Source organism: Protopterus annectens, chromosome 2.part0, assembly GCF_019279795.1.
Source record: "Protopterus annectens isolate FY-2018-M chromosome 2.part0, PAN1.0, whole genome shotgun sequence".
NCBI classification, from domain to species: domain Eukaryota; kingdom Metazoa; phylum Chordata; order Ceratodontiformes; family Protopteridae; genus Protopterus; species Protopterus annectens.
In genome coordinates, this window is record NC_056728.1 from 1,118,322,734 (window position 1) to 1,118,347,264 (window position 24,531).

Genomic DNA, 24,531 nt, shown 5'->3' on the forward strand with positions numbered 1-24,531 from the left:
ATGTCTTATAAGCTCTGTTGTGCCCTGTGCTGTAGTATGGTATACCACAGTAACCTGTGCTGAGGCCTGCTATGTACTACAGTATGTACTGTAAGCTCTGTTGTGCCCTGTGCTGTAGTATAGTATACACAGTAACGTACTGAGCCCTGTTATGTACTACAGTATGTCTTGTAATATCTGTTGTGCCCTGTGTTGTAGTATGGTATACCACAGTAGCCTGTGCTGAGCCACATTATGTGCTACAGTTTGTCTTGTAAGCTCTGTTGTGCCCTGTGCTGTAATATGGTATACCACAGTAACCTGTGCTGATCCCTGTTATTATACTACAGTATGTCTTGTAAGCTCTGTTGTGCCCTGTGCTGTAGTATGGTATACCACAGTAACCTGTGCTGATCCCTGTTATTATACTACAGTATGTCTTGTAAGCTCTCCTGTGCCCTGTGATGTAGTATGGAGTACCTTGTGCTGAGCCCTGTTATTATACTACAGTATGTCTTGTAAGCTCTGTTGTGCCTTGTGTCGTAGTATGGTATACCACAGTAGCCTGTGCTGAGCCACATTATGCGCTACAGTATGTCTTGTAAGCTCTGTTGTGCCCTGTGCTGTAGTATGGTATACCACAGTAGCCTGTGCTGAGTTCTGTTATGTGTTGCAATATGTATTGTAAGCTTTGTTGTGCCCTGCAAAGTAGTATGGTGTATCATAGTACCCTGTGCTGGCCCTGTTATGTACTACAGTATGTCTTGTAAGCTCTGTTCTGCCCTGTGCTGTAATATGGTATACCACAGTAACCTGTGCTGAGCCCTTCAGTATGTCTTGTATGCTCTGTTGTGCCCTGTGCTGTAGTATGGTGTACCATAGTACCCTGTGCTGAGCCCTGTTATGTACTACAGTATGTCTTGTAAGCTCTGTTGTGCCTTGTTCTGTAGTATGGTATACCAGAGTAACCTGTGATGAGCCCTGTTGTGCACTATGGTGTGTTATGATAATTGTCACTAAGCCCTGTCACGTACTGGATTATAACATGGTAACCTTTGAGTCCTTGGATATACTTTGATAAGATGGTAACATGTACCGAGGACTGTGATATACTGTAGAAATGTGATGTAACCTGTTCTTAGACCACTGATTACTATGCCACTATGCTAATCTTTGCTGAGGTCTGCAATGTAGTATGTTATTAGGGTGACTAGTATGGGATGCTGTAATATAGTCTGCATTCCTTGGTAACATACTACATTGCAGACCTCAGCAAAGATTAGCATAGCATTGTACCTTGTGCTCAGCCAGGTTAATATGGCACTGCAGTAAATCACAGATCTCAGCACAGTTTACCATGGTAGCATAGTACATCAGAATGTGCTGAGATCTGTGATTTACTGCAGTGCCATATTAACCTTTGCTGAACCGTTTGCTGCAGAATGGTATACCATGGTAACCCATGTAGAGCAATATGATGTAATGTAGTATGTCATGGATAAGCTGTTGTGAGCCCATTGATGTGCTATTGTCTGTTATGGTAACCTTTGCTGTACCTTGTGATATGCCTGAGTATAGCACAATAACCTTTGCAGAAACTTGTGATGTACTGTGATAACATGGTTAACACTTTCAGTGTTCATAAAATACAAACTCAAAGCCAAGAAAGGCCATCAAGGAGTTTGCCATCCTTAAATGTTGAGTCATATAATCTTTCACCAAACCACTCATCCATAAGAGTTTTAAAAGAGGCAAATGATTCTGCACTTCTAATTCTATAAGGTAAAAAATTCTACCATAATCAAGTTGTATTATGTAAATGTACGTATTTAGTAAATGCCGTTGAGTAAATTTCAGCAATTAAGTTATTTCTTGTCTCATATTTATGTACTAAAAATTAATTCCAACATAAACACCATATAATTCATCATATAAATGTTTATATATATATATATATATATATATATATATATATATATATATATATATATATATATATATATAGTATCACTTCTCACAAGCTTGAATGGAAAACAAAGCTAATCTCTCCAGCCTATTCTTATAACTCTGTGCTTTAACTTCTTTAATCTGCTTTGTATAACATCTTTACATCCTCTCTAATCTAACTTATTGTCAGTTGAAGAGGCATCATATTCTACCAATGGTCTCACAACAGCCTTATACAAGGGAATAAGTACTCTACAATCAAGGTTATATAGTGTACGTAGAATGTTTTTTAATTTCAGTGCAACATATTTAACAATATTCCTTAGATGCTGTTCAAATGATAGTAGCCAATCAATCCTCATACCTAAATCACTTCTACCATCTACTTTTTGTAGAAATGAATCAATAGCATAAGGATATTCCGTATTATTTAAATCAAAATGAATAATTTTTGTTTCCTTAATAATACATTTCATGCAACTTAATTGTGACCAAAATACCAAACTGTCCAGATATGATTGCAGGATCCTATGATCATCTATAGATATTAGAAAAGTGCCTATTTCAGTATCGTCAGCATACTTGCTCAACCATATTTTATCAGATTGTGGGAAAAGGGACATGAAAATGTCAAGGCAGTTACCCACCCACATAATCACATACCCATAAATATGTATATTTATCATTCATTTTAGTATATCTCTATGCTTTATAGTATTCTAAACTCTACCCATGTTTAAGTAGGCCACATCCACTGGTAAACCATTATCCAATGCCTCCTAAACTGAAGAGCAAAAACCCAAAAGGTTCATAGCACATGATCTACCTGCCATTAATCCACATTGTGTTATATGAATAGAGTTCAAATCTAACACCACTCTTTTTAAAAACATTTTCCCAAAATACTGGTTAAGCTAATTGTTCTGTAATTAATCACCTTAGTTATGTCCCCACCTTTGAAGAGTAGAAACATAAAAGAATATTTCCAAATATTTGGAACATAACCAGAATGTAAAGTATCCTGAAGGAGTTTTATTAAGCAGGGAACAACAATTAGGATAATATTTACCAGAAAAAAATCCATTCAACCCATCTGGAACAGCTGCCATTTTATACTTTCAATAAGCATTTCACTAGTAATTACTGGGCAACTACCATTATCACCCCCCCCCCCAAAAAAAACAAAAACAAACTCATCACGATTCAATTATTTAAATATTATGTAAATTATAAGTACTTCTAGCAGCATACATAAGCCTCCTGAAGAATCCCTCAGTATAACTTTTTATACTTTTTCCAATAATTATTTATTTCTCTGGCTTTATGTAATGATGTATTCCACATTGGCAACATGCTATTACTCTGTTTATTCTGAACTATAGACACATACTTATCAGACTATTAATAATAGAATAATAAAAAATTCTATTTTAACTTACTGGTTTTACCAAACATTAACTCTTCCCAATTCCAAACCCTAAACAAAGTCAGCTAATCCTACAAAATCAGTCCTGTAAAATGACATCCTATACTTTTTCTTTTCTAAACAATTATTCACATTATTACCACAATAACTCCATGTCAGCCTCATATGATGTGATCTATGTAGTTCTGGATCTATTGAAACTTCCTTCAATGCTTCAAGATCTTTAACCCAAACTACATCCAAAAATTGCATTTGTTTCTAGTTGCTTCCTTAACAACTTGACTATTACCTTGCTCAGTACTGATACAAGCCACTTTATTTAATTCACTGTTGCCCATTAATAAATCATCCTACTTTACTTAGGGAGTATTAAGGTCCTCAGTAATGATGTCAACATCTGATAAAAATATGAACTAAGACATTCCTTAAACCCAGTAATTTTCTTCTTATTCTGATTTGGTGGCCTATAAAATAAACATTCAGATCTTTTTTTCTTCAGTGCTCTCTTCAATTGATTATCTCAAACTGAGTGCCAGTATTGATAACATTTGCATAATACTTTTTATTCACATAATAAGAAACACCTCTACCTTTCTTATTAATTTTATAATTATGAAAACTTTCATAAGATTATAGTAAGAAAGGCTTACTCTTTTCTGAGAACCAAGTCTTGGTTACCAGGCTAATGTCATAGCATAAAAACTGCAGGAACTGCCACAAGAATGGAGACTCTCATACGATATAAAATAATATTTATTAAACAATGGTTAAGTGCTTTCATTGGCTAAAAATAATAACGGACTTCATCAGAACTAAAGTAAAATTAATTAACCCTCTTACATTTATAATATTGAATCTAAGACATCATGTACCAGTTGAAATCTTAAAGGCACATGTTATACTGACAGCCTGAAGCTTAAGGACGCTGGCTATAGGTAAAATTTCAGTTAAACCTGGCAGATCCTGTGCATTAAGCCACAATCTTTAGACATCAGCCTTTGAATGGTAAGGTTAGGAAAATTGTCTCTAAATATTGGGCTTTTTTAACATAGATAGAAGTGTATCAGAAGTGGTTGTTGAAAGAGATCTGATAGTTTATAAGAAGGGCAGGAACTTAAAAAAATGTTCTTGCAAAACATACCCCCCCCGATACCTTACATCTAAGAAGAGTATGTAAAAATGTGGAAGATGTAGTTAATGTTCCTATATTTTCAAACAGGAGGTGGTGGCTGTGGGACATTCATGGTCAAAGATTTGACTAGCTGATGGTTGTAATTGTTTAACAAAGGGTGTAGTATACTTCAACATGTGACCCTTGTGTAGAATTTTATATCGGAAAGACCAAAAAGGTCATTAAATAAATAAATATATATATATATATATATATATATATATATATTAATATATATATTAGCACTATTATGATATGCATAAAAGTAATTTGATTAATGCTCTTTATAAGCATAAGATAGATTGTACCACTTGTAAAAGGTTTAATTTCTTAGTACTTGAGAAAGTAGTAGTAAACCTCAGGGATGGACCCTGGGAAACTATATTAGAATCCAAGGAATTATTATGGCAGTTGAGGATTAACGCACATGATCTGCCAGGTTTAAATGAAAGTTTATCTATGCTTCGGGTTATGGATTTATAAATAATGGTTTCTACAATTTGATTTTATGATTGGTGTTACAGTGTGTATATATATATATATATATATATATATATATATATATATATATATATATATTCAATTTTAGTAGTAGTAAACAATTTGATATTTTTTTTTAGGTTTAATATATGATTGTATTCACATGGTTCAATCTTCTTTTTTTTCTTTCGGCTTTTCCTGGTTAGGGGTCACCACAGCAGATCACCTGTCTGCTCATGATTAACAGTAGAGTTTTACGGTGTCAAGTTGCCAGCCTGGCGCCCAGCCTTCCATGGAAGGCACACACACACACACACACACACACACTCATACGTAGGGCCAATTTAGAGTGTTCAATCCACCTACAGCATGTCTTTGGGATGTGGGAGGAAACCCATGTGACCACAGGAAGGACATGCAGACTCTGTACAGAAGGCACCCCCGCTGAGGATCGAACCAGAGACCCTCTTGCTGTGAGGTGACAAAGCTCACCGCTGTACCACCATGGCTGCCCATTCACATGGTTCAGTATTGTTTAATATTTTTGATTTGACAGATTTATTATGTAGTATTACGTGCCTTTAAGATTCTAATTGGTGCATGACATTTTAGATTCAATGTTATCAATATAGGAGGGTCAATTCATTTTACTTTGGTTCTGATGAAGTCCATTATTATTTTAAGTTGACAAAAATACTTAATCATTATTTAATAAAGTTTATTATTTTATATTGGTTGTGAGTCTTTTCATTCTTGTGGCAGTTGCTGCATTTTTTAATATATATATTCTTACTTCCTTTCTGCTGACTTTTTGGCTGAGTAGATAATGTCATATCATTCTTGAATAGTTCTTGCCTTTAATTCCTGAACTTTATCATTTAAACTTTGTGTAAAAAAAATCTTATCAAACTCATTGGATTACTAACTTTCTGAATATTAGATGGTTTGTCAATAAAAAAGTTCTTAACATATTTTGTAAATTTATTAAGCAAAAATCTATTTCCCTGATAATTCAGCTGGAATTTATCAATACCAAAATATCCAGAATTTATGTTCATCTCCTCCCATATCATAAAGCAATCCAAGTTAGCTTTAAAAGCTTCTCTTCTAATACAATTTGTGAATTCTCTTGCTGCATTTTCCAACAAATTAATAAATCTTGGGGATGGAATAACATCACATATAACAAACTTAAAACAATTCTCTTCACTCAGTTCAATTAGTTCATTTGCATTATTTTCATAACTCATAAATTTGACATTCCAACATCATTTATCACCCCCAGCACTACTAAAGTACTATACTTTACAAATTTTCAAAAATGTTTTTAAACCGCAGCAAATATCCAACAACTTATTCCAACTAAAGTATGACACTGTTATTTTATCCCTATAAATTCTAGACAGAATATTCTGTATGCCTCTTTTAACACTGAGTCACCTACAATTAAAACTTCACTATATCTTAAGCCTTTTCCATCAATACCAATTTTTTCCTTAGTTAGTGTTATTTTATGCATAGGTACCAAAGTATCTGTATTACTACCCTGAGTGACAAATCACCCTAATTCTCTTAACTAAATTAAAACTTTCCAAATAAACAATGCCTGAATCATCATCAGATAATCTTCTCTTCAGGCTATTTGCCTTCTTTACCTCAACCTTGTCTGATCTGGCAACCACATTTTCAGTTTCAATTACTGCATTATTAACATATACCTGCAGTTCACTAACCTACTTGCTATAATCATGAGAGTTCAGTATCAGATTATCACTATGAGATATAGTACTCAGATTAGTAGCAACTAACACTGACTGAAAATTTATCTGTGTGTGTACCTTCACCTCTGGGGAAAAAAGTGTTGTACTGAAACATCACACGTAACTTGTGTTTGTCATAGCAAGAGCTTCTTGATTTATTAACTTCACTTGATAACAAGCACTTTGGACAAATACAATCCTATCCCATCCATCCTGTAAAGTGCTTAGCATCAAACAAGCAGAACATTTTATTAAAAAGATCCAATATCATCTTTCAAACACAATTTAGCAAGCTCCTCCATAAAAAGTTATGCAACAAATATTATCACACAGAAATATTAAAAAGAAGATATAGCTAATCTTGCCAGCCTCAAAAATGAGCAACAAATGACCAATGAAACAAACTTTATAAAAATAATAAATCGACATGGCACAGAGCTTACTAAAACCTGTATTTTATTAAATAATGTTAGAGCTTTTGTTTTAATATAATATCAGACTTCAGAAGTTTGATATTATATTAAACGAAAGTGCTAACATTATTTAATAAAATACGGGTTTTAGTAAGCTCCGTGCCGTGTCGATTTATAATCTTGTCAGCCACCAAGACGACAAATAGTAACCCACAAAGCCTGTGACTGAGCCATATCACACACAATGCCCAACCCTTCTCTTTCAGCTGTTAAAAAAAAAAAAAAAGTAAAATTTCTTCCAACTAATGTCACCTCAGCCCTTAGAAGGACTAAAAAGTGACAAACACAGCTGAAACCTTAAGGCACACTGTCGTAAGAACAAAACACCAGCCCATTTGGTTAGTGTCCAATCAGTTACCTGTGTTGAACCTTGCAATGTAATATTCCCAAGCACTGTAAAGACTTTTTAACACTTTGGTTAACTGTAATGTATCCTGGAAGTATGTATCATGGTAGCCTACACTGATTCATGTGATGCAATTTGTTGTGTCTTGCAAACCTTAGTGGTCCTTGTTATGCACTGTTTATTTACTTACTTAGAGTTTGTTTGTTTTGTTTCGTTTAATGTTTTTATTTTGTTTTACGTGTAGGGGAAATGAGCAGTTGATCCCTTTTACACTTGGTTAGATTGGTTAAATTTCATGTGTGGAAGGAAATGTGCTGTTGTGTTCAGAATATGGAAGGAAGTTATCCTTCACGCTTATTTACTTATGGTATACAAAGGTAATCTGACCTTTGCCCTATAAAGTACTTATGATTTGAAAAGGAGACCTGTTAAGAGCTTCTGCAGTATATTGTGATATACCATAGTACCAGACTATGGTATACTATGGTGACTGGTCCTGAGTATTGTGATTACACTGTAATATACCAAGTGGCCTGTGTTGGATCTTGTGATATACGGGTATACTGCATTAGTTACAACAATCATTGTTAGGAGCTCTATATTTTCTTAGATGTAGAAATTTAAACAGCTGCATATCTTATTAATTGTGTGAAATGCATAACTATTATCTTTAGTAAAAATGCAGCTGTGTTTAGGCACTCCCATAGTGCCTTTTTTGCTTAAAATATTTTGATTTAAATTTCTTTGAAAGAGAAAAAAATACAAAAATGATAAACTTTAAAATGTCATACAATAAAGGAATACAGTGAATTATGTTTTTAAAGAATAAACAAAAGTAAAACTATTTACAATATGTACAATAAGCCTGAGACCAACAATGTAGTAAATGAGACCAGACAATTTCTAAAAAAAAAAAAAATCGTTACAACTGTCTGAATAATTAAGTAGATGAAAATGAAAGTAAAAGAGAGAAGAATATATCCAAACAAACTGAAGAATAATCCTTGGTTGAAGGTTTTGGTCCTTATTGAACTGGTAGTGCCATTTTTTAGGCAGAGTCCATGTGCTAAATATTCCAAGCTAGTAACTTCTAACTTGGAACACATTAATGTGGCTCTAATCAATACCACGAGTCTTGACAAAAAATGCCCCAGCTTGATGCTATCTTGCAACTTGAATACGTTCATATGTGTAGCTACAGAGCGATGGTTTCAAATCAATGAAAGCATTCCCTCTATTCCTGGTTATAGTGACTATGATGAATTCACACCTACTTTCAATTGTTTGGGAATGTCAGTATTTATCTAGGATATAATCACCTCATGACAGTTTCCTCTGGACACCACACTTGAATTCTTAGTTGTCTAAACTTGCTAACTATGGAACACTTCCATATGCCCCGTTCTGAACATGATGAATATCTTAACAATTTAGCTAAATCCCTATTAAACCCAACACATTTCTCCTGGCGAACCTCAACTAGCCATCAGTAAACTAGCTAGCATGCCTAATGCTTTATTGACATTATAAATACTAACTCTGTATTACAAACAATTAACCTTCCTACAAGTGCCTTGGTATCCTTAATCTAGTCCTCACAAACATGGCTACATCCTGCACAACTCCATATGTATCATTCTGACTTGTTAAATCAGATCATAAATTAGAAACCTTTTCTTTTAAAACTGGTGGTACTTCTCCTTTTAGTAACTCTGTGTGTATTTACTTCTCAAAAATAAAGCTTTTTCAGTTACTTGTGAACCTAAATAAATTCCACTGTAGTCATCCTCCAATGGATTCCATTGCTAAAGCTGCTGCCTATGCATTTAACTTGACTTCTATTCTCTCTTAAACAGCTGTATTCATAAGGTAGCCCTATCCACACCAAATATAATGAGAAATTTAAAAACAATCCCCTGTAGTGGAAACCCATGTAAGTAAATTGTTTAATGCTTATAAGAAGTCTCAGTTTATCCACTTTAACAGCATTCTTAAGCAAACTGTAATAGAGCTTAACAGAATGAACAGTCACAAAAATAACTACAGATATTTCTTTAACTATGTTAGGAAGTCAAAAACTAACACATAAAAATGTTCAGAGTTGGTCCACAATAATAAAAATGACCACCACAGATCCAAGAAAATTGATTTATTCACCTATCACCTCTAGCACCTTGGCAAAAATGCCTTCAAGGAGTAAAAACAATCTCAAAAGGGCATTCATAAATGTACCCAACAATTAAACCATCATTAAACAATTAAAGCAATTAACACACATTAAATGATGTACTTCCAATTACATTCCCTGTTTAACCCCCTTGGTACCAATGTGTCATATTTTAAGATGTACAAAGTTTCCTTATAGAATAATTATCATTAAAATCACAACATTCCCCCATCCCCAAATGTATTTGTTCCAATATACAACCTTTTAACAATGATGGTTCACTATGGTGAAATTTTTGAAAATGAACACCTAAGCGACTTTCAGTTTTAACATTTTTAATGTCCCTAACATGATTTTATTGAGCAAATTCAAAATAGCAGATTTGGCTTTAGATTTGAAGGAATACAAGTAGGTAAACATATTTCCTTTCTTGATTTGGACCTATTTGGTATGAATGATGGGAGGATTCTTACATCAGTACATATGAAGGGGGATGAGGGAAATGTTTTTCTTAAACAATAATCTCCTGGGGCTCCCTAATCAGAATCGCTGCTCTTTCTTTTCTGTTTTGGATTGCTGTTTGGATATGGGACATCTCTAACTTGTAGAGAAAAATGAAGTAGAATTCCTGTGTTTTCTTCTATATTCTCGATTATAGGCTGATAAACTATTCAAATCTGAAGCAGCAGAGCATTTTCTCAAAGACTGCAGAGAAGAGAAGAGATGTACAACTTGCTTTCCCGGAGAGTATGCTAAAACATTTATAATCTGTCTGTGTGCTGACTGCAACTACTGAATATTTTTAATGACTTGCTGGTAGTCATGTTACAGTATTCTCTATAAAGATAGTTAGATGCAAGCATAACTCTCAACCTCTTGCAGCAAGAAATCTGGACAAAGTCTAAAATAATAGGGGGACAAAGGCCTAAAAAAAGGGACAGATTTTAAATATTTTACTTATAAACTTAAAAAGTTACTAGAATAAAAGGTTTTTGTATTAGAATACATTTTTTTTCTGAAGGGCATGAAATCTGAAACTCAAATGTATGTCATTATTTAGTGACATCAGTCCTCAATAATTTGTCAGAAAACCACAAATGTTATCAGGAACACACCAAAAATGTGAGGCAAAAATCTGGACATTCTGCAAAAAACTGAACAGCTGAGAGGTATGGATTCAAGCTTCCCTGCACCTGTCTGATGTAGGAACTCTGCCTCCCACCCCTGGTCTCTAAATATACTGCCTTTATGGTTGTTCTAAGTTAGAGAAAGTATCCATCCATCCTCAACCCCTTTTTCCCATTTTACACATGGGGTCGGGCTGTCACTTCAACAGTGACAATCATCTCGAGCTAAGGTTAGTTGGTAGAGCAATTTGTCTGGTTAATTCCAATAATGAATGAGACTCCACCATGCTACCTAGTTATGTGGCCCAGTGCAGCTGTCTCCATCTTCTTAGAAGGACAAGTGGCTTTCAGCCACATGAGATTGAGCAATAACAGGTCTGGGATACCCTTAGATGTCCAGGGCTGCACGTGTGCTACACTGAATGGATCAGCTTGTGTCTACCCTTGGCTGATAGGTCCAGGTAATCCACCAAACTCCATTCATGATAGGCACTGGAGATTGCAATTATTCCTCACGAACGAGGAATTCCCAGTAAGTAAAGTATATTTAGAGATCAAGTCTGTGGATTCAAGTGTGTCATGCTCAAATACGTTAATAAGTTTTCAGTTGTGAGCAATTGTGCTACAAATAGCTGGAAAGTGAGAAAGTAAAAGACAACTTTGGGAGACCTTATCATAAGGCAACAAACTCCCACTAATTTATCTAAGGATATGAGAATCTAGTTGACAGATCTGGAATCTGCTTCAAATGAATAGATGAGTAAGAAGGGCGACCTCTATTTAGCAAGCAGACCACAACTGTACAAGTGGGATTTGCCTAACACTGCATATGGGTATAACAGAACTTATGGGTCAGTCATAACCATCATAGAAATTTCAAAATACAAGATCACATTTAATTGGTGATAAGCCTGCAACTGTTAGACGAGTATTGCTTGCACAACCAGTTCACTCTGGTTAGGCCTCTGGGAGGGATAACCTTTTCAGGTGCCACTGACAAGGATGTACTTGGACCAGAAGGTAGGTTGAGGAGACAAACAGAAGGCTGTGCTTAATGATATCCTGATAGGAAGTGACCTTGATGATGCAGTACCTTGTGTGCATGCAGTTACATGCAGCCAGACATACAGACAGGTATATGGGGTAGGCATCAGGGAGGATACCCATTTAGTGCCATACCGTCAATGGAAGCTTGTGATTTGGCTATTTCAGAAAAAGTGCTAGGTAGTAGCAGCAAGTGTGAATCACAGGCACAGGTGTCAAAAGGTACTGGACTTTTCAGAAAGGGGCTAATTCATGGGAGAAGATAGTTAGAAACATTAAGCCTAATTTTGAGCCACAGCTGTTGAAACATACTAGACTTTGCTATGGAAGAGGAACTGTGGAGAATCACTAAAAGAGAGTCGTGATAGGCACAGCTCTCCAATCCCACCTTACAAAACTTGTTTGAGGTAGCCATTGAGGCTTATGATCCTTAAGGACAGAGGCAGTTTGCATACTGGGGCATGGGGTTATTATACAGAGAATGGACTCCTGAAGAAGAGCTGGATGAAGTGGTACAGCAATTGGTATAGCTCAGGACATTCCTTTGTTCAGACCATACCATCTAGGCATGAAGCATGCAAGGAAGAAGCTTATACAATTTTTTTTACTGGCCAGGTATTGCATACGACTTGACAAGGTACTGTAAGAAATGTGAGTAGTACGAAAAGCCTGACATGGCAGGAGACAAAGCTAAGGTAGCTTTGGTACCTTTGCCTGCTACCTAAAAAAATGACAGAAGGTAGCGATGGATGTTGTGAAACCCTTGAATACTCTAAGCACCACAGGTAAGGGTACATTTTGACAGTACTGGATTGTACTGCTAGTTACTCTTAGACAGTGGCTTTGTCATTTTAGTGAAGCAGAAAAGGTGGCAAATTCTCTGCCAAAAAAATCAGCAGTGTAGATTTCCCACTGAGATACTGACAAGCAACGGTAACTTCATGTCAGACTTGCTGCCATGTTTGTGGAAGTGCTGTGGGATAAACCAGTAAAAAGCTACTCCCTATCATTCACAAGCACATAGTTTGATGGAAAGCATACCTCTCAACTGTACAGATTTTTGCAGAATGTACAGATTTTTGCCTTATATTTTTGGTCCGTTTTTCATAAAATTGTGGTTTTCTGGCAAATTAGTGGTAAATTATTAAAGCTTGAAGTAAGAAGATAATGACAGACAACTGAGTTTCAGACTTCATAGCCTTCAGAAGAGTCATTCTAATGCAAAACCTGTTATTCTATCAACTTTTAAATTTTGTAAGAACAATATTTAAAAATTGTCCCTATTTTTGGGCATCTTTATTTATGGCTTTGTCCAGATTTCTTGCTCTAAGAGGTTGAGAGGTATAATGAAGAGGTGTAACTTCTCTTAAGACATGCTGGTTGCATTTACAGAAACAGTTTAAGCAGGAATGGGACAAATATCTGCTCCAACCCCTTTTTTATACAGGGAAGTGTTCCATGACTCTTGAGGTTTATTGCCATTTGAACAGCTTTACAGTAACAGGGCGAGGAGTCCCCCTAGAATTAATTCATAATGAGTGGGAGGGTGAAAGTGATTCCTCCAAAAAATCTGTTGTGGACTACATAGTGAGTTTCAAGACGAAGGTAAGGAGCTCATTGGGTTGGCACCAGAGTGCCTAGCGCAGGTACAAAACCAACAAAATGTCTGATATGACTGAGCAGCAAGATTTCCTAGATAATACTGTTGGACTAACAGTTATGTTGCCTATTCCTGTTTAGCAGAATATACTACAAGCAGCGTGAGAAGGACCATTCTGTGTATTAAGGAATGTAAGCAATGTTAATTATGTGATCGATTTGCAAGGCAGGAGACAGAAACACAAACATTACCATATTAACATGATGAAGCCCTACATTGAAAGAAAGTCCTTGGTGTTCAGTATTTATAAAGGGTTGTGGGAAAATCAGATGGGGATCTTATAAAAATCTTCACAATGAGGCATGGTTTATTCTATAGTGAATAGTGTTGTCACTGCAGTTCTCCCCTACTCAGGGTCAGGAAATCTGATCAATATTACAAGAGTTGGGGGACCTGTTCATTACTAAGTCGGATATAGACAACTGGTAGAACATCATATGGGTACAGGGATCCAGCATTCCATCAAAATGTATGAATTACCTATTAAGGCAAAATGATACCAGATGGGCTGTCTAGATGGGGGACTAGGTAGCATGGTTTCCAATACACTTGCAATCCAAGCTATATTTCTTGGAAGGTGGGTTCTAAAGAAAACTCAATTGTAGTCTGGAAAGGGGGAAAATATCAGGAACTATATACTTCTTTAGGTGTAGAAATGCCAATAGTTGCATATTGTATTAGACATAGGAAAGTTATACATTTTATTTAGTAATAATACAATTGGAATGGAACTCTCTGTGCTTTTTCACATCTTGTTATGAAAGACAGTAAAAGTTTTGATGTTTTGGAACAACATTAATGTCCTAGGAGTATTGAGCCAGGACTGTTTTTTGGATATGGACACTGGTAATGCTTGTATTGTCCTCCTTATTATGGATTATGGACTTGAGTAATTTTCAAACCTGAAGCAGCAATGCATTTTTACAGGGAGCAGCTGTGAAGAAAAACACAGCGTGAGAGAAGGAGAAGAAAGCGAGATGGATAGATTGACAGAGAAAACTTTGATAATCTGTTCTTCATCTGTAGCTCATGATTATTTTAAGTTACATTGTGGTGGTTAGGATACAGTAGTCTCTATAAAGTCGTAACAATAAGATATATAGATGTAGCTAGAGTTAGTTGCCAGTATTTTCTTGAATTCAACCTTGTGCTTTTACATGATTTTCTTATAAGTAAATTGTTTTATTTATTTATAAAGGCTTGTGCCTTATGTCTTATTTATTAGTTTATAAGTGTAAATTCACAGAATTCATGTGAGTATTGGCAACAGACCTTTTTGGAGAGAGACTACTTGGCTATATGCAATTATAGGTGATTATACTGGTTTACTTACTGGAAGAATGTTAAGTAACTGAGACATTGGTACTAGAATGTTCTGGTTGGTGTGTGTGTGTGTGTGTGTGTGTGTGTGTGTGTGTGTGTGTGTGTGTGTGTGTGTATGTGTGTGTGTGTGTGTGTGTGTGTGTGTAGCACACATGCATATAAAATAGTTTTATATAAATCTCTGTTGCTGTTGGTAAACTTCCACCAAAAGACACTGGGCTCAGACCAAAGTGGGTGAATTCTTGAGGAACTAGAGACTGTAACTCTTTTCTGTAGCTCCAAATCATAAAGCTTGTTTGGGTATAGCAGATATTGGTCATAACATAAGGCAGTAGTGTACTTTTGCTATGTGCTCATAAGGATAATTGCCCCTAGCTAACATAAATGGTGGCGATGATGTGGATTTAAAGGTCCATAACATCTATCCATCACATACTTGCAGATATTGGTTTGAGATTCCCCTCTCCATCGCAGTCAGCATGCAGCTCTGTTATAAAAGTTTAAATTTCTAAATATGCCCCAGGTGACCCATGTTTGATAACTGGTTTGAGCAACGGCTGGACTTTACATGAAGAGGGAGAGGAATGATGAAGCTCCACCTTCTCACCTCTCTGAGGGGAGAGTCATAGTACGATTATGGTGGTACACATGTTGCACTTACTTTCTCAATGGAGATTGGAGAAATGTGCATGAGTACCTGCTCAGTGAAGGTGGGGACATCTGCAGGCATTATCATCATAGTATTATAGTAGAATACTATACGGTCAGACAGGTAAATCTTCAGTACTGAAAACTAATGGTGTAGCCATGGAAGCAGAAGGGGAGAGATTGATATGATACAGACAGACCATTACTGGTATTTACTTGGAGGAGATTTTTCTACAAAGTACATAAGGTGAGGTTAAGAAATTGCAAAACCGATGGGGGTATCTCATATCAAAAGAAGGCTGAAGTGTTTGTTTGCTCCATCTGTAATTCCCTTCACTAACAGATTATGATGAAGTTCAAGCATTCTGATGGACAAAAGTGCTTAATCTTTATTCTTTTCAAATAAAGTGTGGATTTGACTTCTAAATGGAACAGTGTTCTGTCTTGTGGGCTTAGCGACTCAGTTTTGGTATTATTTCGTTTTGTTGGCAATTTTGAGTTGCTACACCTTTTTATCTTTTGGATAGTAGAATACTAGCCTATTGACCACAGGTTTTTTTTTAATTGGTATGGGGGTGTAAATACTTAGGCATGGTAGCTGAACATTTACAAGATTCCTCTCGTTAATGGAGACATAGGTTCCAGACTAGGGGTATGTTTATGGTTCCCCATCCAGTGATCCATGTTTTGCTTGAATAAGTGCAGGGATGAACTTTACTTCACATCAATAAGCAAATTACTGTGGAGATTCTGGGGATTGAATGCTGGACCTCATACATGCTAAGCATGTGCTTTACCACTGGGCAACATCACTCACTTCACCTTAGGTGCTTATGGAAATGAGCAGCAGTCCAACTCAACAGCTGTGGTATATTCTCCAAGTGTATGTTTACTGGGCATGTCTAAGAGTTGTGACTTAAGGCTTAATAAGATCCATCTAACTCTGCTTCCATGAGCAACACTGGTAGCTTTAAAGTCCAGTTCTCCCTTACAGAACATACATGCTAATATGGTGCTAGCTGGCTGACCCTAGGATTATCGCAGGTGATAAATACCAGCCAGCCTACTATTTGATGCACAGTATTGGGAGAAATACTGATATATTGAATGGTAAGTTTTCAAACACAACTTAATGATCTTCAGCTGATTTGAAAAGTACCTAACACAACTCTGAGATTGCACTATAGTGGAGGAAAGGGCAAATTCCCCTGTCCCCATTGTACCAGTGATCTCACATTGAAAAAAAAAAGCTGGTATGTGTCATAAGCCAAATTTTGATCAGCTGTGTAGGCTTTTATTTTTTGTTTGACTTTTCAACAAGTTGACTTGTCAATGAATGTTGTTGTCTTTCGGCTTTTCCCGGTTAGGGGTCGCCACAGCGGAACTCAGTGAATGATCTTATCATAAATATATATTAGAGCATGCAAAATCACTTTTATTTAATTTTCTTTTCTTTTCCGTTTCCCTCTTTTTGTATTCTATTTATCTCTTGTGCCTATCAGTCCTTTCACAGTCAATTGGTTGATTCATTCACCAGCTGAGTAAGAGCAGAATGAGTGAGGCCATCATCTAAGCAGTCATCGGAGGATTTTTGCCTTAAACTTTCTTAGAGCAGCTGACATGTCTGCTTGCCGATGTGGAACAATAAAATGTGCTGGATAATGTATAACTGAGGAATAAAGCTCATAATACATATCTGTCTCCATATGTTTCAGTCACTAGTGTTTATACAGTTGTATTAAATCATCAAAAAAATGTCAGTATATGCTGTTTAATACCAATCTAGGGACATGACCTTACAAGTATTCATGTACTAATAATACATCAGTGCTCTTTTCCATCATACAAATCACCAGCATTATTAACCCAGAATTAACATCTTTTAAGTGAAAAACATTTCCCCGAAAAAAAAAAAATCTCTGCATAGAATTCTGTCAAATTCGACTGCCATTATAAAACAAAATGAAAAGGGTCTTAAATTCTTAATTTTTGGTTCATTTCTGTCTATAGTAGTAATGGCATCATAGGCTGGGTTTCAGAGAACTTTTTCTGCTCTCACATAAACTCTTGTGGTCAAAAGGGGACAGTTCATGAGAATGAGGGAAATGCAGATCAGAAGCATGATTAGCTTCAATGAGCTATTTAGATGGTGGAGTTATTTGTTTTGGAGGTAATACTTTACCGTTTTTGAGTTTTTGTTTGATAATTTCTATTTAAAGATTATTATCTCATATTACTAAAAGTTATAAATGAATATTTATGTAGCCTACAGTTAAAAGCCATGTGTGCATTTCCATGTGTATATAGGGGATAAATTGGAAGATAGTGGATAGTTGTTTGCCAAAACTGAGATAATTTTTGAGATCGCATGAGAACAATCTCAGTTAATTATTGAAAATGTAAACCCCTTTTGGTTGGTTATGTATGTTGAGTAGAATGTTTATAGAGGCAGATTAATGTATTGTAATTTATAACATTTTGCATACAAATATAGTGAACATAACATGAAGTCAACTTAATTATAGCATATAGGTTATTCTTGGATTAATAATGACATTTTTTTTATAATTCCAGCTAGTTATTTTCAAACTGTGATTTTGAAACATTGTGACTGCAATAGGTTAGAGTGGATGCTTTTCTCCTCCCTGTATAATTATACTCTTCCTATGATGACTAAGACCAGTTAGTCAAACTGATAGTGGTTTACACAGCGTATGTTAGTGCACAATACTACTGAACTGTGCTGGAGCATTCCACCACGATATGTATACTATGGCAGTCATTCCCAAACTTTTTTGATTCTCAGCTTCCTTGCTGAATCCAGGTTTTTTCAAGGCTTCCCCCCCTGCTGAGCGCATAAAGTGCATATTTCAGGGGCTCCCAAAGTGTGTGCTGTGGCACCCTGGAGAGCCACGGCTTCCTCTCAGGACCGCTGCAAACTAATAAGCTTAGCTGCAAAATAAACCGCGAACAGTTTGCAGCTTATTTTGCAGTTAAGCTTATTAGTTCACGGCGAGTGTGAGTGAATGCAGGAATGAATGAAGAAGTGGCTGCGTGTGTGTATGTGTGAGATCAGGAGAGTGAGAGTGATGTGTGAGTGAATGCAGGTATGAATGAGGAAGTGACTGTGTGTGTGTGTGTGTGTGTGTGTGTGTGTGTGTGTGTGTGTGTGTGTGTGTGAGACTGAATGTCCAGATTTTTGCCTCATATTTTTGGTATGTTCCTCCTAAAATCTGTACTTTTCTGGCAAATAGTTGAGGATTGAAGTAATTAAATAATGACAAACATTTGAGTTTAAGACTACACATCCTTCAGAGAATCCATGCTAACGCAAAACCTATTACTCTATCAACTTTCTAAGTTTGTAAGAGCAATATTTCAAATCTGTCCCTTTTTGTCCCCCATCATTTTAGGCTTTGTAGAGATTTTTAGAGTAAAAAATCTGGACAAAGGCTAAAATGATGGGGGGACAAATAGGGACAGATATTAAATATTGCTCTTACAAACTTAGAAAGTTGATAGAATAATAGGTTTTGCATTAGCATGAATTCTCTGAAGGATGCGGAGTCTTAAACTCAAATGTTTGTCATTATTTAATGACTTCAATCCTCAACTAATTGCCAGAAAAGTACAGATTTTAGGAGGAACACATAAAAAATATGAGGTAAAAATCTGGACATTCAGTCTCACACACACACACACACACACACACACACACACACACACACACACACACACACACACACACACACACACACACACACAGTCACTTCCTCATTCATACCTGCATTCACTCACACATCGCTTTTACTGTCTGTCACACCCACATGCCACACATCCACTTACGCATTCATTCTTACATTGCTCTCACTCTTTCGATCTCACACTCACATGCCACACACCCACTTATGCATTCATTCATACATCCCTCTCATTCTTCCGATCTTACACACACACACAGTCACTTCCTCATTCATACCTGCATTCATTCACACTTTGCTCTCACTCTCCCGATCTCACACATACACACACACAGCCAGTTCCTCATTCATACCTGCATTCATTCACACATTGCTCTCACTCTCCGATCTCACACACACACACACACAGTCAGCCACTTCCTCATTCATTCCTGCATTCACTCACACATCACTCTCACTCTCCCGATCTCACACACACAGCCACTTCTTCATTCATTCCTGCATTCACTCACACATCGCTCTCACTCTCCTGATCTCACACATGTAGCCACTTCTTCATTCATTCCTGCATTCACTCACACATCGCTCTCACTCTCCCTATCTCTCACACACACAGACTCTTTTGCTTTCATGCACGCATTCACTCACACACACAGGCAGACACACACACACACTCATACAGGCATTCAGTTACCTGCAATCAGCTGCTAAGCTTCGCGGCTCCCCTGTAAGGAAGCCACAGCTCCCCAGGGTGCCGTGGCACACAGTTTGGGAACCCGTGTACTATGGCGTAAGTTAAAGTTTATTGCATTTAGATATAGGGCACCCTGACTGTGATCTTGCTGAATTTAGTATTATATTTATTTTTGCTCTGTATATTGGGAATATGTTATTCAGGGAAGGACTGATAAAGTATTCAGGTAATGTGGTTATGTGATAAAGGGTCCATCGGCTTTTAACTTGATTACTGGAAAGTAGGTGGAAATGGGCTGCACTACGCTTTAACTAGATGACATTTAAAATAAGTTTGAAATGCAGTCCAAATGTAATTTACTTCAGTAGAGGGGCATTATGATTAAAGCATTATTTTATTTTTACTTTTGTTTACAAGATTTGTCTGACTGAGTTTAGTCAAAAAACACATTTCAGCTCAATCTTGGGAAGAAAAGCTCCAACATATTATAAACCTTAAACAGACATTCCGTAGTATAACCAAATAAATATTAAGTAACATATATTAACAATTACACATTCATATGCTAATAAGATTACATCTATATGGAATAAAGGCACTCATCACAGTATAAAAGATATTCATGCATTAGTAGATGTTGAACATTGACCATTTGAAGAAGTTTGTGATCATGTGATTACTGCTTAGAAAAATGAAGATGATGGAGTCAATAAAAATAAACAGAGTTTAAAATTATATAATTTCAGATATGACTAAGGTTTCAGCTCACAATTCACCCTCCAAATATCTTATGTTGAGATTGCCAAGTGACTACTTTCCTCGGGTCAGGACAGTTCATATAGGGTATTTCATATCAAAGTGACAAGGTCACAAAGAGTGAGCGTAGGCAGCAACACCTAAGAGAGCACTACACTGAGCATGGGAGTTCCTCAAGGATGTTCTCAGTCCTCTGCTATTCACTATGCTGACCCATGACTGCACAGCTAGGAACAGCTCAAATCACATCATCAAATTCGTGGATGACACTACAGTAGTAGGCTTAATCATCAGTGGCGATGAAACAGCATACAGGGAGGAAGTGAAGCATCTGATTGACTAGTGTGACAAAAACCACCTGGCTCTGAATGTAAACAAAATCAAAGAGGTAATAGTGGACTTCAGGAAAAACCAGAAGGCATATCCCCCTCTCAAAATCCAGGGAGAAACAGTAGAAAGGGTGAAGAGCATCAAATTCCTGGGGTGCACATTGGTCCATTAACACAAATCACATTGTCAAGAAGGAACAACAAAGGCTCTACTTCCTATGCAGGTTGAGGAGAGCAAACCTTCTATCTTCGGTCCTCACAACTTTCTATAGAGGCACCACTAAAAGCATCTTGACAAGCAATATCACAGTATGTTATGAGGACTGCAAGGCTACAGATCGTAAGAATCTCCAAAGGGTGGTGAAGGTGGCAGAGAGGATCACGAGGTCCATGCTTCCATCTATACAGGACCTGTACTCAGCACAATGTCTCAGTAGAGCTAAAAAGATTGTCAGAGACCAAACCCACCCAGCCCAGAGACTGTTCTTCTGCTTAACTTTGATCAAGTGCTACAGAAGTATAAATTGCAAATTGACTAGATTAAGAAATGATTTCTTTCCTCAGGCTATCAGGCTACTAAACTTGAGTAGCAATGCAAGCCAACAGGTCACCTAGTCAGTGGCCATACAGACTGAAGGGAATCTCATTTCTTAAAGTGCAATCAACCCACTGTTAGATTCTTCTCACTTGTGCAGTAGCTCATTATAAACTTCTTACTTTTTGTTCAATAACTAATGAATGAACAAAGATCTGCAACACAGATGGAACGTTATGGCAAGACATAACTTTTTCTCAACTAGGCATCGATTTGTATATTACCAGATGGGTAGCCAACTGGCTTACTGATGGAACCTACCTAGTCAAAATAGAGGAAACCACCTCAAGCAGTAGACCCATATCGAGTGGTGTATCCCCAGGGTTCAGTTTTGGGGCCTCTGTTTGGAATATACTTTTCTGAGGTACAGGCCAAAATCAGTGGGCTATGGCCGACAAGGTTTGCAAATTGACTCCAAGATGGGAGCTGTCCATTCCCCTAGTGACATGGACATACTCCAAGAGGGTCTCACCCAAACAAATGACTGGTGCCAGAAACATGGCCTCAAGCTGAATACAAAAAAATGCATACCCCCCTTGGGGTGAGAGAGGTCCCCACAAATTATCCCATTAATAATGTTCTAACCACTCAGTTGTGAGGGATTTGGGCACACGGATTGAGAAAAGCCTGACTTTTGACCCCCATGTTGCTTCCATTGTACAGAAAGCTTTCTACATGGCCCACCTCAAAGGGTATCTCATCCAGGGGCAAGGTAATAACATTTCTCTATTTTTCCCTTAAGGCTCCGTTGAGTACAGCGCCCCATTCAGCATGTACCTTGCAAAGCACATGCAGCAGCTGGCAAGACCACAAAGGTTCCCACCAGGAGAATCAAGGGCCTCAAAAATCTACCATACACAGGCTAAAAACACTATCCCTCTCCTGTTTCATACAGACTTCTCAGAAGTGACCTCTGGAATACAAGACTATCTCAGACCCCGCCTTGATGGGACTGCTGCATATCCACATGTCAAACTCCACTCAGGTAACCTGCACATGCGGCCTCGTCCTGGTCTGTGCCATCAATAGGACTTGCTGGTGGGACAGATTTGTGTCCCAGAGACTCCCCTGTTTATGGAATAGACTCCCTCTCCACTTCAAGCAGAGTACCTCTTTACCCCTTTTAAGTGCAATCTGGATAACTGGATCAGAAATAGAAAATATGTCCCTGTTGGACATGGGAATTGGGTGCTGATTTGTCTTTGGATGGATTCAACTCTTGGCTAGGCTTATAAGGGCATTGGGGCCAATAGCCTAGTAACTTCCTATGATCCTATGAACTCATAGAACAAGTTACATTCCATGCAATTGTAAATGTTCTAGTCTTTTTGCTCAAATCTCAACTGTGCAATAAATATATCTACCTGTGCAATACTAAGTGCTACTAATAGTTAGAAATACACAACATTTGATTATATCCTAGTGTCTTGTCAAATGGTACAAATGTTTTCCTTTATTATTATATGTTATATTTATATGTATTCTCTGCACATAGAGCTCAAAGCAATGAAATTTTGTTTAGCCTGCACTGAGGTGTGGGTCTAAATGACAATAAAGTTTACTTTGACTTTAGATATAGTTAATCTTTAAGCAATAACATTTTGGAACTTTTATTGTATACAGTTGAGTATCCTGTTGGTTATACTAATGGGCAGATCTGGCTTGCTCCTGATGGAAGCAGGGGCATGCAACAGATTGGCTGACAAAGTGGGAATGAATAGAGGATAGTATGTTAAAAGGGGGTAATTACCTTAGAGTTATACGGTTATGTGCATTCCTATGTGGGGTTTGTTTAAGGTTGAGATATAAACAATGAAGGCGACTTAGCAATAAGATGGGCATCTTGTGAACAAAAAATAAAATTTGTCAGTAAGTAATTTTCTAGGATTAAAATTCTTAATGAATAAGTTGTCTCACAACAGAAAATCAAAATTGCCAAGTTTCATGCTTTAGAGCACGGGTTCCCATACTGTGCACCACAGCGCCCTTGGGAGCCGTGGCTTCCTTACAGGGGACCCGCAAAGCTTAGCAGCTGATTGCAGGTAAGTGAATCCCTGTATGAGTGTGTGTGTGTCTGTCTGCGTTTGTGACTGAATGCGTGCATGAAAGTAAAAGAGTCTGTGTGTGTGTGAGAGAGATCGGGAGAGTGAGAGCGATGAGTGAGTGAATGCAGGAATGAATGAAGAAATGGCTGTGTGTGTGAGATCGGGAGAGTGAGAGCGATGTGTGAGTGAATGCAGGAATGAATGAAGAACTGGCTGTGTGTGTGTGAGATTGGGAGAGTGAGAGCGATGTGTGAGTGAATGCAGGAATGAATGAAGAAGTGTGTGTGTGTGTGTGTGTGTGTGTGTGTGTGTGTGTGTGTGTGTGTATGTGAGATTGGGGGAGTGAGAGAGATGTGTGAGTGAATACAGGAATGAATGAAGAAGTGGGTGTGTGCGGGTGTGAGATCGGGAGAGTGAGATTGATGTGCAAGTGAATGCAGGTATGAATGAGGAAGTGGCTGACTGTGTGTGTGTGTGAGATCGGGAGAGTGAGATCGATGTGTGAGTGAATGCAGTTATGAATGAGGAAGTGGCTGGCTGTGTGTGTGTGAGATCAGGAGAGTGAGAGCAATGTGGGAATGAATGCAGGTATTAATGAGGAAGTGAGTGTGTGTGTGTGTGTGTGTGTGTGTGTGTGTGTGTGTGTGTGTGTGTGTGTGTGTGTTGTGTTTGATTGAATGTCAATAGTTCTGCCTCATATTTTTGGTGTGTTCCTTCTAAAATCTGTACTTTTCTGGCAAATAGTTGGGGATTGAAGTCATTAAATAATGACAAACATTTGAGTTTAAGACTCTGCATCCTTCAGAGAATTCATGCTAATGCAAAACCTATTATTCTATCAACCTTCTAAGTTTGTAAGA